Source organism: Dendropsophus ebraccatus, chromosome 8, assembly GCF_027789765.1.
Source record: "Dendropsophus ebraccatus isolate aDenEbr1 chromosome 8, aDenEbr1.pat, whole genome shotgun sequence".
NCBI lineage: Eukaryota > Metazoa > Chordata > Amphibia > Anura > Hylidae > Dendropsophus > Dendropsophus ebraccatus.
The window spans coordinates 55,460,061-55,475,525 of record NC_091461.1 but is presented as its reverse complement, the minus strand read 5'-3'; the positions used below and the strand labels follow the sequence as shown (position 1 = coordinate 55,475,525).

The window sequence follows — 15,465 nt, the reverse complement described above, 5'->3', positions numbered from 1 at the left end:
ACCCGGGGGGAAGAAGACCGCAAGAGGAGCCCTGCAGCCTGGATAGGTAATGTATAAAGTTAAGCAAGGGCTGCAAGAACATCGGTAATGATGTCCCTGCAGCCCTTGTTAAACGATAATCGGGCCTTGTAATAGGCCCAGTAAACGATCTAGCAGATCGGCGCTCGTTTACAGTTATTATCGGGCCTTCATCGGCCCGTGTAATAGTACCCTTACTGTTAGGGCCAGATCACACGGAGTAAAACTGGATATAGGGATGACTAGAGCTGGAGGTCACGTGCAGTACCCATGGCTGCATTTATAACAAAGAAGTTGGGGTGGGGGGAGAGTACAAAGATCGGCGGGGGAGTATGGAGGTCACCCCCCCTGTGATCTCTTACTTGGTACAAGTTATTTTTTCCTTCACAACCTCTTTAAAGGGAACCTGTCACCAGCATTCCAACGCTGAGCCGACCCCTCGGTGCAGCCCTGGATACTAACCCATTGCTGCAAGTCCCACTCCTGGACGGAGATATCGGCGTCGGAAGGTGAGCGCTCGCTGTATGCAAATTACATGAGATGAGTCCGATGCCCATAAAGAATGACTGGAACCATCATTCTCTATGGGCGTCGGACTCATCTCTGAAGCTTGCGCGCACGGCTGCCGATGGCGATATCTCCGTCCGGGGGCCAGCTTCAGGAGCAGGACTTGCAGCAAAGGGTAAGTATCCAGGGCTGCACCGGGGGGGGGGGGGGGGGGGGGGTTGGGTGGTATCAGCGTCGGAACGCCAGGTGACAGGTTCCCTTTAAAAATTTTTGCAAATTCATTTATTTAGGAAACTTGCCTCCTGAAATGCTGCTCCCCGCCAGACCATTGTTTTTGAGAACTGTGGTGGTCTGTAACCTAGACAACGAGCTGTCAATAATGGGAGGGAAGGAGCAGCATATGAGGAGGAGGAGGGACATGCTCTCATTTCAAGACTGTAGTATAATTTGGTTGTGTGGATTGATGTTTCAGATTTCAGGAACCTGTCATTGATGCTGTGATTCTGGAGGAACATTGGCTTATAGAGACCCGACCTAGCTCCCTGACTCAGACCGCTTTCCATTTCTCAATTTCTTTTTAAGGCTATGCTTACACAGTGTCTTTCATGTAAAATAATGGCTGTTGTTTAATAATGACGGCCGTTAATAATGATCATGAACATTACTAATGGCCGTCATTGTAAAACAATGGCCGCTGTTCTGCATACACATACATTGCGGGCCATTTATCCAGTATAAAACATGTAGGCATTTTCTATACGTCATCATACATTTCCTGTATAAGCTTGCATCAATCCTATGTTACACCTGTCTACGGCTATGTCAAGGTTTTTTTAGGTGAAAAACTGCTGTTTTTTTTATAATGACGGCCATTATTAAGGAGGTTATCCAGCGCTACAAAAACATGGCCACTTTCTTCCAGAGACAGCACCGCTCTTGTCTCCAGTCTGGGTGCAGGTTTTGCAACTTAGTTCCATTTAAGTGAATTAAGCTTAAAGGGGAATTATCAGCAGGTTAGACAAATCTAACCTGCTAATAGCCCTCTATAGGGTCGGGGTTGCTGAGGATGAAGGTATGTGTTTTACCTTCCTCCTCTGCGTCAGTCTCATGCTGTTAGTCGGGGTAAACTCCGCTATGGAGCACCGCTAGGAGTAAGGCCGTGTCATTGGGCCAGCTCCTTCTAATGATAATCAATGGAGGGAGCCGGACGGATAACACAGCAGTGCTCCTAATGTTGCTCCGGAGCGACTAACAGCATGGACCCGACACTGAGGAGGAAGATCAGACACATAGCATCCTTCTCAGTGTCCACGTCGCTATAGGGGGCTATCAGCAGGCTACATTCTAAACTGCAAACCGCACCTGAACTGAAGACAAGAACCGTGTTGTCTCTGGAGGAAAGTGGCCGTGTTTTTGTAGGGCTGGATAATCCCTTTAATGATCATGATCATTATATGGCTATCATTATTAGAAAAAAAAGGTTTTTAACCTAAAATGATGTTGTGAGAACATTGCCTACCATTGTTTAACCTGTAAACCTTTTCTTTGCCTACAGTAAACTTTATTTATAAACTAAAATTTATAGCCCCCCCCACCCCCCCAAAAAAAAACACGCCATGCAGTGAGTAAGTAGCTTTTTTTTTATAATTGTAATTTTTATTCATTTTTCAATAAAGAAATACAATACACACTGGGGAAAATATAATCATTCTCATCAGTACATCGTGATAGAGCAAAATAAGCAAAACACAACAATACACCCCAACTAGAGATGAGCGAACCGGCCGAGGTTCGTGTTCGTATGAACCTGAACTCTCGGCTTCTGACTGCCGCTGTCTGCCCGCTCCGTGGAGAGGGTGGATACAGCCTGAGGACCACCTGGAAAACTGGGATACAGTCTATGGCTATGGCTGTATTCCAGTTTTCCAGGTGGTCCTCAGGCTGTATCCACCCTCTCCAAGGAGCGGGAATCAGAAGCCAAGAGTTCAGGTTCATACGAAAACATAAGTAAACATGCCACAATAATATAGCAATTGTATCAGAAATATCAACTGGGGTACAAGGAAGCGATTAAGGGGCTTTTATTGCTATTTTATCAGAAAAAGTGTGAATGCAGCCGTATTGAGGCCTTTACCGCTCGCTACTTTTGGTGCATTTTACACCAATACACTTCACTTTTAGAATAATACATGACATAACAATCCTAATATATTCCCAAATATGTAACCACTAAAAGAGACTGCACCAAATACTGTACATGTGTGTGGCAATCCAGCCTTATACTATGGGGGGCTACACTATAGCACCTATAAGCCAGTAAATGTATGTTATACCTAACCAGATGAAAGTGCATTGTAACATACTGTACATGACAGATTATAGATCCTGATTCACTGATAGAATTGGGACATGTTACTGCAGTGTAAATGTGGATAAGCTCTAGGCCGGGCCCATGGCTGATGCTTGCGATGTGGTTTCCATTGATATATCTTTCCTATAGAGATATACACCTTCCTATCTCAGCAGAGGTGGTGGAGATCACATAACACACACAGTGCATGAGCCCGGCCATAGACCCCACTGACCACACAGCAGTTATCATACCCCAACTAAGCCCCGCCCCCTGCAGGGAAGATGGCAGAGTGACAGTTGGAAATGGCTGAACATGGGGAATACATAGCACAGGGCAGGTATTTATACATCCCCACACTACACATCCCATCAGCCCTGTCTTGTGTCCTATACATATACAGCCCACCCTGGGGATTACCTGGAGGGGATTCCCTGCACTAAGTGACAGTTACTTACACTAGTAACATTACAGTCAGCCCCTCATCTCCCCTAACTCTGCATTGGGTGGTAAATTGTGACTTACATATTGCCGGTGCACCACGAGATAGGCCGTCATGTCCTCAGGGGTCGGGTCCATATCCACGTAGTACATCTTCGGCTCTTCTCCTGCCATAAAATGTCGCAAAAGTCACAAAAATCGCAAAAACCACCTGTAAGAAGATGAAACATTAGAAACTTATTGAAAATAGATGGAAAATTACAAAAAAATTAATGAACCAATGGAGGAGCCTACTTACTACCAACTCCTCCTACTGAATCCTGAGATCCAGTTGAAACCGGTTTTCACTGATAAGATCAGGTGACATCACCAGTCCCAGGAGATTTTTTTTTTTAACAAATCTTTATTGATAGTGGTTTTTCAAGCACAACAATGCAAATACAAGGATGAAAGTGACAATGCTTCACAGGTCACAGTATAAATAAAGCACAGTATACAAAAAGAAACACAAATAACTTGGGGTGGAGGTGGGGGTGCAGCACCAATCCTCCTGATACTATCTGTACCGGGCCGGGTGGGTGAAAGAAAATGAAGAAAGGAGGGGGGGGGGTGACAGGGTCTTAGGAGGGTGTAGGTTGGGCAGTGGCTATGGTAGCAACATCCTTAGGTTTGAAGTGCAGCCATGGGCCCCATATCTTAATCAGGCTATCGTGTCTATACTCAGACCAGCTAGAAAGCTCTTCAAGCCTACAGATGTGATTCAGCTTTTCATGCCATTGCTGAACAGTTGGGGGGGGGGGGGGTCACACTCAGCCAAAGCAAGGGAATAAGGAGCTTGGCAGCTGCGATCATATGTGTGGCTAGAGAGTGTTTTGGATGGGCGATATGAGGCTGATGGTGCAGCGAACAATACAAGAGCAGAGAAACATTTTCATTACACACAGAGCTAATAGTACGCTCAACGTCCATCCAAAAGGGCCTAATAAGGTGGCAGAACCACCAGGTATGCGATTGGGTTCCAGGATCCTGGTGACAGCGCCAGCACAAGTTGGATTGTGAGAGCCCCCTGTGGTAGAGAAGGTCAGGAGTTCAATACCACCGGGTAAGCAATTTGTAATGGTTCTCCTGGAGTTTAATACATCTCGAAAATCCATGGGAGTTGTGTAATATGTTTTCTTCTCTCATGTTCAGACAGGGTCTGCTGTAATTCAGTTTCCCATGAGGATAGAAAAAGTGGAGTGGTAGGAGAATGTTCTGACAAAAGTTGGGAGTAGAAGGTGGAGAGTCGGGGGTTTTGTCTTAGCTTTGGTGTGGCAGATCCTGTCCAACCAAGCCAGGTCTCTATTTGCTCTATGCAAGCGTAAGAAGCAGATACAGGACTGCTTTATTAGATGGCTCTGCAGAAAGTTTAATGTGTGTGATCCCATCAGAGATTGCAGCCTCTCCTCCGTAGAAGGCCTGTCATCTGCCATTAGCGTGGATATGGGAAAGTGGTGGAGGCGCTGCCAGACAGAGTCACAGGCTGCGAGAGGGGACTCTGTGAGATGCGGGACTAGAGCAGCAGGGGTCAAGGGGGATGGGGAAAGAGAGGTCTCACATGACCGTATATACATCATACAAACCTAGTCCCAGGAGATTTAAAGAGATACTGACAATTAAATGCAGCATCACTGAAATACTGATATACTGATATTAGGGTAAAAATACAGTAATTTTTAGCTTATTTTATTATGTAATGAACAGTTGACAATTGGCATGGAATTAGTATTTTATCTTCGGGTGAGTAAAATCTTGCTCTATGTGCTCAGCAGCAGTATTATATTATGATTTAGGGTATAAACCCACACACCGTATACGCAGCGTATTTACTGCTGCGATACGCAGCAAATACGCAGCAGATTAGATCTAAATAACTGAACACAGCATCAACTCTAAACCATCAAATCTGCTGCGTATTTGTTGTGTATCTGCTGCGTATACAGTGTGTGGGTTTGTACCCTTAGGCTAGGTTCACACTATGTAACTGTGCGGCTGTATTTTTTATGCGGCTGTAAATGTGCGGATGAAACTACGGCCGTGGGAAAAAATAGACATGCGGCTGAAAACATACGGTCATTTACTTGGAAATCTGGTTCAACTAAAAATAACAAATAAAATCTTAAGAAAGTGATGCAAACACCTCTGGATGCATGTGGAAAAGCAGGGAAACAGTTTACATGAATCGCTATTACCGGGGTTTGCGATCCTCTGCAGTATGCCGATGCCTCTCATGTTTAATATATTGAATTAATAAAACACATTTTCGTTGTAATAAAGTCCCTTTCGTTGTTCAATAATTAAATTTAAACGATTCCATCATTTTGCAATTAAATATACTGTTAAAATAAATATATATATAAATAAATGTATATTTATATATACATTTATTTTTTGACAGTATATTTAATTGCACAATGATGGATTCGTTTAAATTAAATTATTGAACAACGAAACTGATTTTATTTCAACGAAAATGTGTTTTATTAATTAAATATTAATTAGTACAGGAAGCTCCAGTAAGCCGTTAATTCATATTGCCGGCAATAGAGCATTCTGTACTAATCATCACTTTACTTTAATTAAAACATCAAATGTTTCTTCTAATTATGTTATCACAATAGCATTATTAGAAGAAACATTTAGAATTATATGTGCGCTCAGCTGATTGGCTGATCGGCTGAGCGCACATATAAAGAGCCGGTCCGCAGTACAGTGACTTCATTGTGCTGCGGACCAGCGAAGAGGACACATCGGGGTGAGTATAGAGCTCTCCCACCCCCTCCCCAGCACTGCACCCCTCCCAGCAAGGAAGGGGGGTCACTTAACCCCTTCCTTGCTGGGATGGGTGCAGTCTGACATCAGTCTGGCCCCCAAGGGGTTAAGGGGGATACAATACATCCTCCCTTAACCCCTTGGGGGCCAGACTGTAAGCGCGATCTGTAAAGATGCTGCATACTGTAAGGAGCACAACACCGCTCACAATGATGGGTGTTGTGCTCCTGTTTGTGTGTTTTTTGTGTGTTTCTTCCTTTTTGTTTTTTAGATATCGGTATCCTGAGGATTATGTCGGATTCCGTGGACTACGTCGATGACCAGCGGTTGTTTGTTGTTTTTTTTTTATAAAATGGTCAATGAGGGGTGTGGGGGTGTTTTTATTTGAATAAAAAAATTTTTTAACTTGTGTCTTGTCTTTATTTCTTTACTTTATAGACTTAGTAGTGGAAGCCGTCTAATAGACGGAATCCATTACTAAGTTGGGGCCTAGTGTTAGCCGGTATAAAATGGCTAACACTAACCCCCTATTATTACCCCAGTACCCAATGCCACCAGGGGTACTGGGAAGAGCCGGGTGCCAGTGGTCCCGGAGCGTCAAAATTGGCGCTCCTGGACCGGGCAGCAGCAGGCTGGTAAGATTTAGGCTGGGGAGTTTTTTTTTTAAATAAAAAAATAATTTTAAAAAACCGCATAGGGTCCCCCCTATTTTTATAACCAGCCGGGTTAAAAACCAAACGACAGCAGCCTGGTAACACCAGGGTGGGAAGAGCCATTGGTTTAGGCCCTCCCCAGCCTAAATCTTACCAGCCTGCTGCCGCCCGGTCCAGGAGCGCCAATTTTGACGCTCCGGGACCACTGGCTCCCGCCTCTTCTTAGTACCCCTGGTGGCATTGGGTACTGGGGTAATAATAGGGGGTTAGTGTTAGCCATTTTATACCGGCTAACACTAGGCCCCAACTTAGTAATGGATTCCGTCTATTAGACGGCTTCCACTACTAAGTCTATAAAGTAAAGAAATAAAGACAAGACACAAGTTAAAAAAATGTTTTATTCAAATAAAAACACCCCCACACCCCTCATTGACCATTTTATTAAAAAAAAAAAAAAACAACCGCTGGTCATCTACGTAGTCCACGGAATCCGACGTAATCCCCAGGATACCGATATCTGAAAAACAAAAAGGGAGAAACACACAAAAAACACACAAACAGGAGCACAACACCCATCATTGTGAGCGGTGTTGTGCTCCTTACAGTATGCAGCATCTTTACAGATCGCTGCTTACAGTCTGGCCCCCAAGGGGTTAAGGGAGGATGTATTGTATCCCCCTTAACCCCTTGGGAGCCAGACTGATGTCAGACTGCACCCATCCCAGCAAGGAAGGGGTTAAGTGACCCCCCTTCCTTGCTGGGAGGGGTGCAGTGCTGGGGAGGGGGTGGGGAGAGCTCTATACTCACCCCGATGTGTCCTCTTCGCTGGTCCGCAGCACAATGACGTCACTGTGCTGCGGACCCGCTAATTATATGTGCGCTGAGCCGATCAGCCAATCAGCTGAACGCACATATAATTCTAAATATTTCTTCTAATAATGCTATTGTGATAACATAATTAGAAGAAACATTTGATGTTTTAATTAAAGTAAAGTGATGATTAGTACAGAATGCTCTATTGCCGGCAATATGAATTAACAGCTTATGGAGCTTCCTGTACTAATTAATATTTAATTAATAAAACACATTTTCGTTGAAATAAAATCAGTTTCGTTGTTCAATAATTTAATTCTAACGAATCCATTATTGTGCAATTAAATATACTGTCAAAAAAATAAATATATATAAATATACATTTATTTATATATATATTTATTTTAACAGTATATTTAATTGCACAATGATGGATTCGTTAGAATTAAATTATTGAACAACGAAAGGGACTTTATTACAAAGAAAATGTGTTTTATTAATTTAATATATTAACTATTAGACGCATCGGTATTCGGCATCATTGCCGGCTATTTTTGAAGTACTCCGTACGGACCGCCTGTCAATCCACGGCCGCATTTCCAGCCGCATACAATGGTCTTGTTCATTTTTTACGGGTCCGTTTACGATAGGGCCGTAGATTCATACATAGTGTGCACTGTGCAGCCGTATATCGTATACTTTCCAGCGTACGCATGAACCACCAAAAATACCGCCGCACAATTACAGCCGCAAATACAGCCGCACAGTTACATAGTGTGAACCTAGCCTTATACTGAAATTTGTTAATTTGCTCCAACAAAAAAAAAACTAAATTTACAAAAAATTTGGAGCTTAAAGCAACTCTGTACCCACAATTTGTCCCCCCAAAACCACTTGTACCTTCCGAAAGCTGCTTTTATTCCAAGATCTGTCCTGGGATCCGTTCGGCAGGTGATGCAGTTATTGTCCTAAAAAACAACTTTTAAACTTGCAGCCCTGTGTCAAACGGCCGGGGCTTAGCTTGTGTATGCATTAGGCTGGCACAACCTCTCTACGTCCTTCCTCCCCACCCTCTATCCTCACGAGCTCACTCTCCAGCTCTCCAATCAGACAAAGTGTATTCCAGCACCATAGACCACTTGAGGTTCCGTATTCAAAAGGCTTTATTATGAATCCACATACATCAAAAAAATAAAAAACAACTGTTGACGCGTTTCGGCGTTGGCACACGCCTTGTTCACAACATAGTCTGACAACAGACCCTCTTACCCTCCTATCAATAGGATGAGGGTTTTAGATCACATGATCTGATAATTAAAATCCAATAACATACACTTGTTTAAAAATATGTGCTGGAACAAACAAAAAGGGAGGACATTTAAGTGTGAATCACAAAACACGGAAAGCAAAGAATTATGGAATAAAAACTGCTATATGCATGTAGCATTCATCTTATTATAGTTGAAATCAAATCACAATTCATTATAATTCAAAAATAATAATGGTACAAAATGAGTCCAAAGAAAATACACTGAACAACGCTGCAAAAAACGCATGTGTCAATCAATAAGTGAGAATCAGGTCATGTCTTGAATTAAGACCCAGTGGTGACCTAGTTGAGAGTCTGAAGATCCAAAAGGATTCTCTATTAAGCAGCTGTCTCCTCTGGCAGCCGCCCCTTTTGGATCTAAAAGTTTTTTCTATGCCCATAACTCTGAGTGACTTAACTTCACCTCCATGCACTTCCCTAAAATGCTTAGATAGTGTTGAGACATTAAATGTCTCCCCTTTGCTATCAGAGATGTGCCGTCTGATTCTGGTTTTAAGACTATTTGTAGTACAGCCTACATATTGTACATTGCATTCTGCACAGGTTGCTAAATATATTACATGTGAGGTGTTGCAATGTATGTAGCTATTGACCTTATAGGTGTTTCCATTAACACATGATTTAAATTCTTTTGCTATTTGCATATGTTTACATGTAATGCATTTAGTATGACCACATTTATATGAGCCTTTAGTTTCCAACCATGTACTGCTACTATTATTTTGGCTACTATATAAGGACGGTGACAGGGTCGAACCCAGTGTAGGGGCACGTCTAGAAACTACCCTCACCCCCATTTTTGTTATGTTATATAGTTTTTCATCCTGCCACTTTCCACAACACAGTATTACAAGAGCTATACAAAAAATGACAACGGTAACAAGGGAAGACTCATTATGTGACAGGACACAAGACAACAAACAAAAAATATAAACAAACAGAACACAATGTAACATCCACTACCACCTACAGTCGTCAATATAACCAAATTAAAAATATTGTAAATAAACACTTACCTATTCTGTGGCAGGATGAAAAACTATATAACATAACAAAAATGGGGGTGAGGGTAGTTTCTAGACGTGCCCCTACACTGGGTTCGACCCTGTCACCGTCCTTATATAGTAGCCAAAATAATAGTAGCAGTACATGGTTGGAAACTAAAGGCTCATATAAATGTGGTCATACTAAATGCATTACATGTAAACATATGCAAATAGCAAAAGAATTTAAATCATGTGTTAATGGAAACACCTATAAGGTCAATAGCTACATACATTGCAACACCTCACATGTAATATATTTAGCAACCTGTGCAGAATGCAATGTACAATATGTAGGCTGTACTACAAATAGTCTTAAAACCAGAATCAGACGGCACATCTCTGATAGCAAAGGGGAGACATTTAATGTCTCAACACTATCTAAGCATTTTAGGGAAGTGCATGGAGGTGAAGTTAAGTCACTCAGAGTTATGGGCATAGAAAAAACTTTTAGATCCAAAAGGGGCGGCTGCCAGAGGAGACAGCTGCTTAATAGAGAATCCTTTTGGATCTTCAGACTCTCAACTAGGTCACCACTGGGTCTTAATTCAAGACATGACCTGATTCTCACTTATTGATTGACACATGCGTTTTTTGCAGCGTTTTTCAGTGTATTTTCTTTGGACTCATTTTGTACCATTATTATTTTTGAATTATAATGAATTGTGATTTGATTTCAACTATAATAAGATGAATGCTACATGCATATAGCAGTTTTTATTCCATAATTCTTTGCTTTCCGTGTTTTGTGATTCACACTTAAATGTCCTCCCTTTCTGTTTGTTCCAGCACATATTTTTAAACAAGTGTATGTTATTGGATTTTAATTATCAGATCATGTGATCTAAAACTCTCATCCTATAAGTAGGAGGGTAAGAGGGTCTGTTGTCAGACTATGTTGTGAACAAGGCGTGTGCCAACGCCGAAACGCGTCAACAGTTGTTTTTTATTTCTTGATGTATGTGGATTCATAATAAAGCCTTTTGAATACGGAACCTCAAGTGTTCTATTGTGCTGGAATACACTTTACTTTGTCTAACATCAGAAGTTAGTATACAATTTGATCAAACCATATTGCCTCATGTACCAACGTGCAGGTCTCTGATACACATGAGTTCCTAACCAAAAAAAATATCACTGTGCCAGTCAGTAAACACAATCCCCGCACAGCGTGTGCAAGCAGAGATCAAATTATATACTAACTTCTGATGTGTCGGCGGGGTTCGGGGAGGGGGGGGAGGCCCTTATGGATTTGGTCCTGTGACATTGGGGTTGCAGGGCCATTCCGTGGTCCCCCTTCTCTGCTTGCGCACGCTTTGCGGGGATTTTGTTTACTGACTGGCACAGTGATGTTTTTTGGTTAGGGAGTCATGTGTATCAGAGACCTGCACGTTGGTACATGAAGCAATATGGTTTGATTAAATTACATACTAACCTCTGATGTTGGTTTTTAAATGTAGCTGAACAAGCTTTAGTATCAACTATGGGTGCGATGTGCAGCCATTCCTTTTTGGCTTGAGAAGATTATTTCTACCTATTTCCGTGTTCCCATTTGCCACTGTCCATTACACTAAGACAACCTTGTAATTACTTTAATTCTTAAGGATTCTCAGACCATCAAGTTGAGACATTTACTTAGTGGTGTCCATCCTGGTTATTCTTACTGTGGACATTTATGACACATCTACTGAATACACCATACATGCCTGATAGATGTGGGCTCTACCTCAGGAGAATGTGAAGTATGGGGGTCCCCGGCCTGATAAAGTATCTGATAGTCACTATGCCCTGGTGGAGAATGGATAGAGGTGGCCATGCTTGTGTACAGCGCTCTCCATTTACTTCTTCAGGAATTATGGAAACAGCTCAGCTGTGGCATCCTTATTCTTCACATAGGTGCAGGTCTCATATGGTGGAAGCCATGTTTCCACATAATATAGGCGTATACTGAAGAATATGGGAGCTATGTATTTGTTTACTAGCCAGGTTCCTAGGAAGCCTAGTGTTCCTTTAATGGCAATATCATTTTTCCATGTACGTTTATATGCTTTATGTATGAACGTCATGTTGTGTTTCTTAGGAGCAGATTGGATCCTGGGGTGAGGAGCGCACAGTTAATGGATCCATAGGGTGTAAAGACAACACAACTGATGGTGGAGAATAAGTTGGGAGAAGCAGGTAGTAGTGGTCTCATTGGCTCTTCTATAAATCTGTGGGGCTGCTAGAAAGAGATGATTGACAGTAGGGAAGTAAAGCTGCTACGGAGAGCTTCTCCATGTTCATTCTCCTGATTGGTTGGGGTATTTGCAGGATTTTGTGTCTTTCCACACAGCTGTGAAGAAGATAGTGGTCTTTTGTTTAAAAGGGTTGTCCAGCGAAAATCTTTTTCTTCCAAATCAACTGGTTTCAGAAAGTTATATAGATCTTCCCATACTTATCAGCTGCTGTATGTCCTGCAGAAAAGGTTGTTTCCTATTCAGTCTGGCACAGTGCTCTGTGCTGCCACCCCTGTCCAAGACAGGAATTGTCCAGAGCAGTAGTAAATTCCTATAGAAAACCTCTCCTGCTCTGGACAGTTCTTGTCTTGGACAGGGATGTCAGAAAAGAGCACTGTGTCAGACTGAAAAGAAAACATTTCCTGCAGGACATACAGCAGCTGATAAGTATGGGAGGACTTGAGATTTTTAAATAGAAGTAAATTACAAATCTATATAACTTTCTGACACCAGTTGATCTAACAGAAAAAGATTTTCGCTGGATAACCCCTTTAATAAAAAGTGGATCAGAGATGTCTCTTATTTTGATTCCCTCGTGGTGTATATTGCTTCTTCTTTAGATTTTATACAGAGATGTCTCCTTTGCATCAGTTTTATTACTGCTCATCTGGGTTTGTTATCCCTGATCCCTGTTTTCCCGATCAGTGGATGGACAGTCAGACCCTAGTGATCAGCTTGTTGTAACAGGCCCAGATGAGAATACCCCTTTAGGGTGCCTTCACACCTACCGGATCCACAGCAGATCTCACTTCTGCGGATTCGAAGCGAGAACCGCTGCGGATCCGGTACCATTCACCCCTATGATAGCACATATTCGCAGCGGGATTAACATCCCACTGTGAATATGTGCTTTAACCCCCCGCTGTCCGCAGCCCCGCCGCCGCATTAGCCCATCCTTGGCCACATCCCCATCTCCGGCCGCATCCCCCCATCCCCCGCCGCATCCTGCAGCCCGCCGCCGAGAGCATAAAGTACCTGCTCGGCGGCGCGGCTGCAGTGAGGCTCCCGGCTCCGGTCCTGCTAATGAGCTGGACCGGAGCCGGGAGCCTCACTGCAGCCGCGCCGCCGAGCAGGTACTTTATGCTCTCAGTGGCGGGCTGCAGGATGTGGCCGGGGATAGGGGATGCGGGGATGTGGGATGCGGCGGGGATAGAGGGATGCGGCCGGAGATGGGGGATGTGGCCGAGGATGGGCTAATGCGGTGGTGGGGCTGCGGACAGCGGGGGTTTAAAGCACATATTCACAGTTAATCCCGTTGCGAATATGTGCTATCATAGGGGTGAATGGTACCGGATCCGCAGCGGTTCTCGCTTCGAATCCGCAGAAGTGAGATCTGCTGTGGATCTGGTAGGTGTGAAGGCACCCTTAAGGAGGTTAGCCCACCATTGTAATTTATTTATTAATTTTTCCATAGGATCTGCTGTCTTTTTTGGCCCCAGAAACAACTCCTAAACTAGCTGATATATTTGTTGTGTCTCACACAGTGAGGTGAGTGTACAAGCTATTTCTCTTTGGTAGCAGCAATGTTATAACCTTAGATACAGTGAATTGACCTGTGTGAGCGGCATCTGATGCAGATCCTAGTAGTCAGGTGCCCCTGCTAGTCAGAGAACATTTCCATTACTTCCCTCCTCTATGAGATAATCCTGCTCTGTACTTAGTAGGGCAGGGTTAGAGGTCCTACTGTATAAAATGGTCTTTTATGTTACTTCATGTATATGTATTTTTCCCCCCAAAGTCATTATAAGTGCATGTATTTGATTTCTATGGTGAGGAGTATTGGTTTGGGGTTATGTAAATGACTTTTAGTGTTAGGGTTTGTTCACATCATGATTTGTCCCTCTGTTGCACCTGTATGTCAGCAACTTTCAAAACTTTCAAACTTTCAAAATTGTCAGCTTGCAGAGACAGAGCCTGTGCCATATAGATTATATATTACAGAAATCACACTCTGGTTGTTGTTTTTCTTTATTTTTAATTTTTAATTACTTTATATTTTACTACTTTATTTTAAAAAATCTAATAAGCATCACAAGCAGGATTACAATGAAAGGTTGAGGATGGCTTCACACTGCCACACTGGAAAAACGCCAATATGAATGCCTTGGCGTTTTTTTTAAATGCTAGTGGCCAGATGTTAATAGAGGTTTATGAAGTCAAGAGAGGTTTATGATTTTACCTACACACATGGCGTTTTCTTTTGGGGTGGCGTTTTTGAAGCTTTGTGGCAGTTTTATAAAAACACAGTATGATGAGGTTGTATTTTTCTCGGCAAACTGTGGCATTTTATTTCCAATGGAAGTCTTCTGCTCCACTATAAAACGCCATATGCATATGCCTTTCTGTAAGAAAAATGCCACAGTCTGGTCACCGAGGGTAAACTTAATCCCCTGTGGACCAGGCATTGGTCGAGGGGGTGACAATCTTGTCCCCAGGGGGTTATCTTATTCCCCTGTGGGTCAGACTGTGCTCCATTAGAGGGGGGAGGGTTTAAGGGGTACTCCGGCAGGGTTTTTTTTTTTTCCGATCTGGCCGGTGATGAGGTGGCTGAGGGCAGCGACGTCCACTCACCTCCCCGGTTCCAGCAGCGGGTCCCGTATCGCGGTGGGACGCCTCTGTCACTGACTGCTTATACTCCATCACTGACTCCTCCTCCTTTATCAATATCAGGCCCCTCCTCTATCACTGACTGCTCCTCCCTTATCACTGACTGCTCCTCCTCTGTCACTGACTCCAACTTTGCAGTGTCCCGGAACAGAGTTCCTTCTCTTATTGTTTCCTTCAAAGTGTATCTTTATATCTGAGTCAGTCAATATGTTATTGCCTCTGTTCTGGAAAACTATGGTCCACTGCAACTGTGTGTATTGTGTCACCCCTCTCAGTATTCAGGTCTGTTATTTCATTTATTTCTCATGCATATTCAGTTATCAGTGCCTAATGGTATTATGTCGCCCCCCAGTGTTCAAGTATGGTACTTCTTATGTATATTTGGTCCTATATGTCCTAATAGTGTGATGATGCAATGGCTTGATGTCACATGACTGCCCCTGCTTCCATGGTAACCCCAATAGCCGTCGAGCTTTGGCTGGGGAATACCATGTGACTTCCTCTCTACCTGAGTCCTGTCTTCCACCTTCAGGAGGACAGGGTGTGTGTTTCTGCTGCTCCTGTGTCACAAGGCGGCAACCTTGCGGTACCTGCTGCTGCACTTACCAGAAGTGTT

The 15,465-nt window shown here is 43.1% G+C and overlaps 1 protein-coding gene and 1 long non-coding RNA gene across 11 annotated transcripts in view; one reads left to right on the top strand and one right to left on the bottom strand.

Annotated features, from left to right (window-relative positions):
• Positions 1 to 15,465, bottom strand: part of LOC138799356 (FK506-binding protein 5-like) — a 104,266-nt gene that overhangs the window by 17,604 nt on the left and 71,197 nt on the right. The gene's annotated exons all lie outside the window — the stretch shown is intronic.
• Positions 3,093 to 15,465, top strand: part of LOC138799362 (uncharacterized) — a 53,874-nt gene continuing 41,501 nt past the window's right edge. For both annotated transcript variants that reach the window (XR_011364249.1, XR_011364248.1), the window contains exons 1-2: positions 3,093 to 3,215; positions 13,657 to 13,730. This is a non-coding gene — a long non-coding RNA (uncharacterized lncRNA). The remainder of the gene's footprint in view (positions 3,216 to 13,656; positions 13,731 to 15,465) is intronic.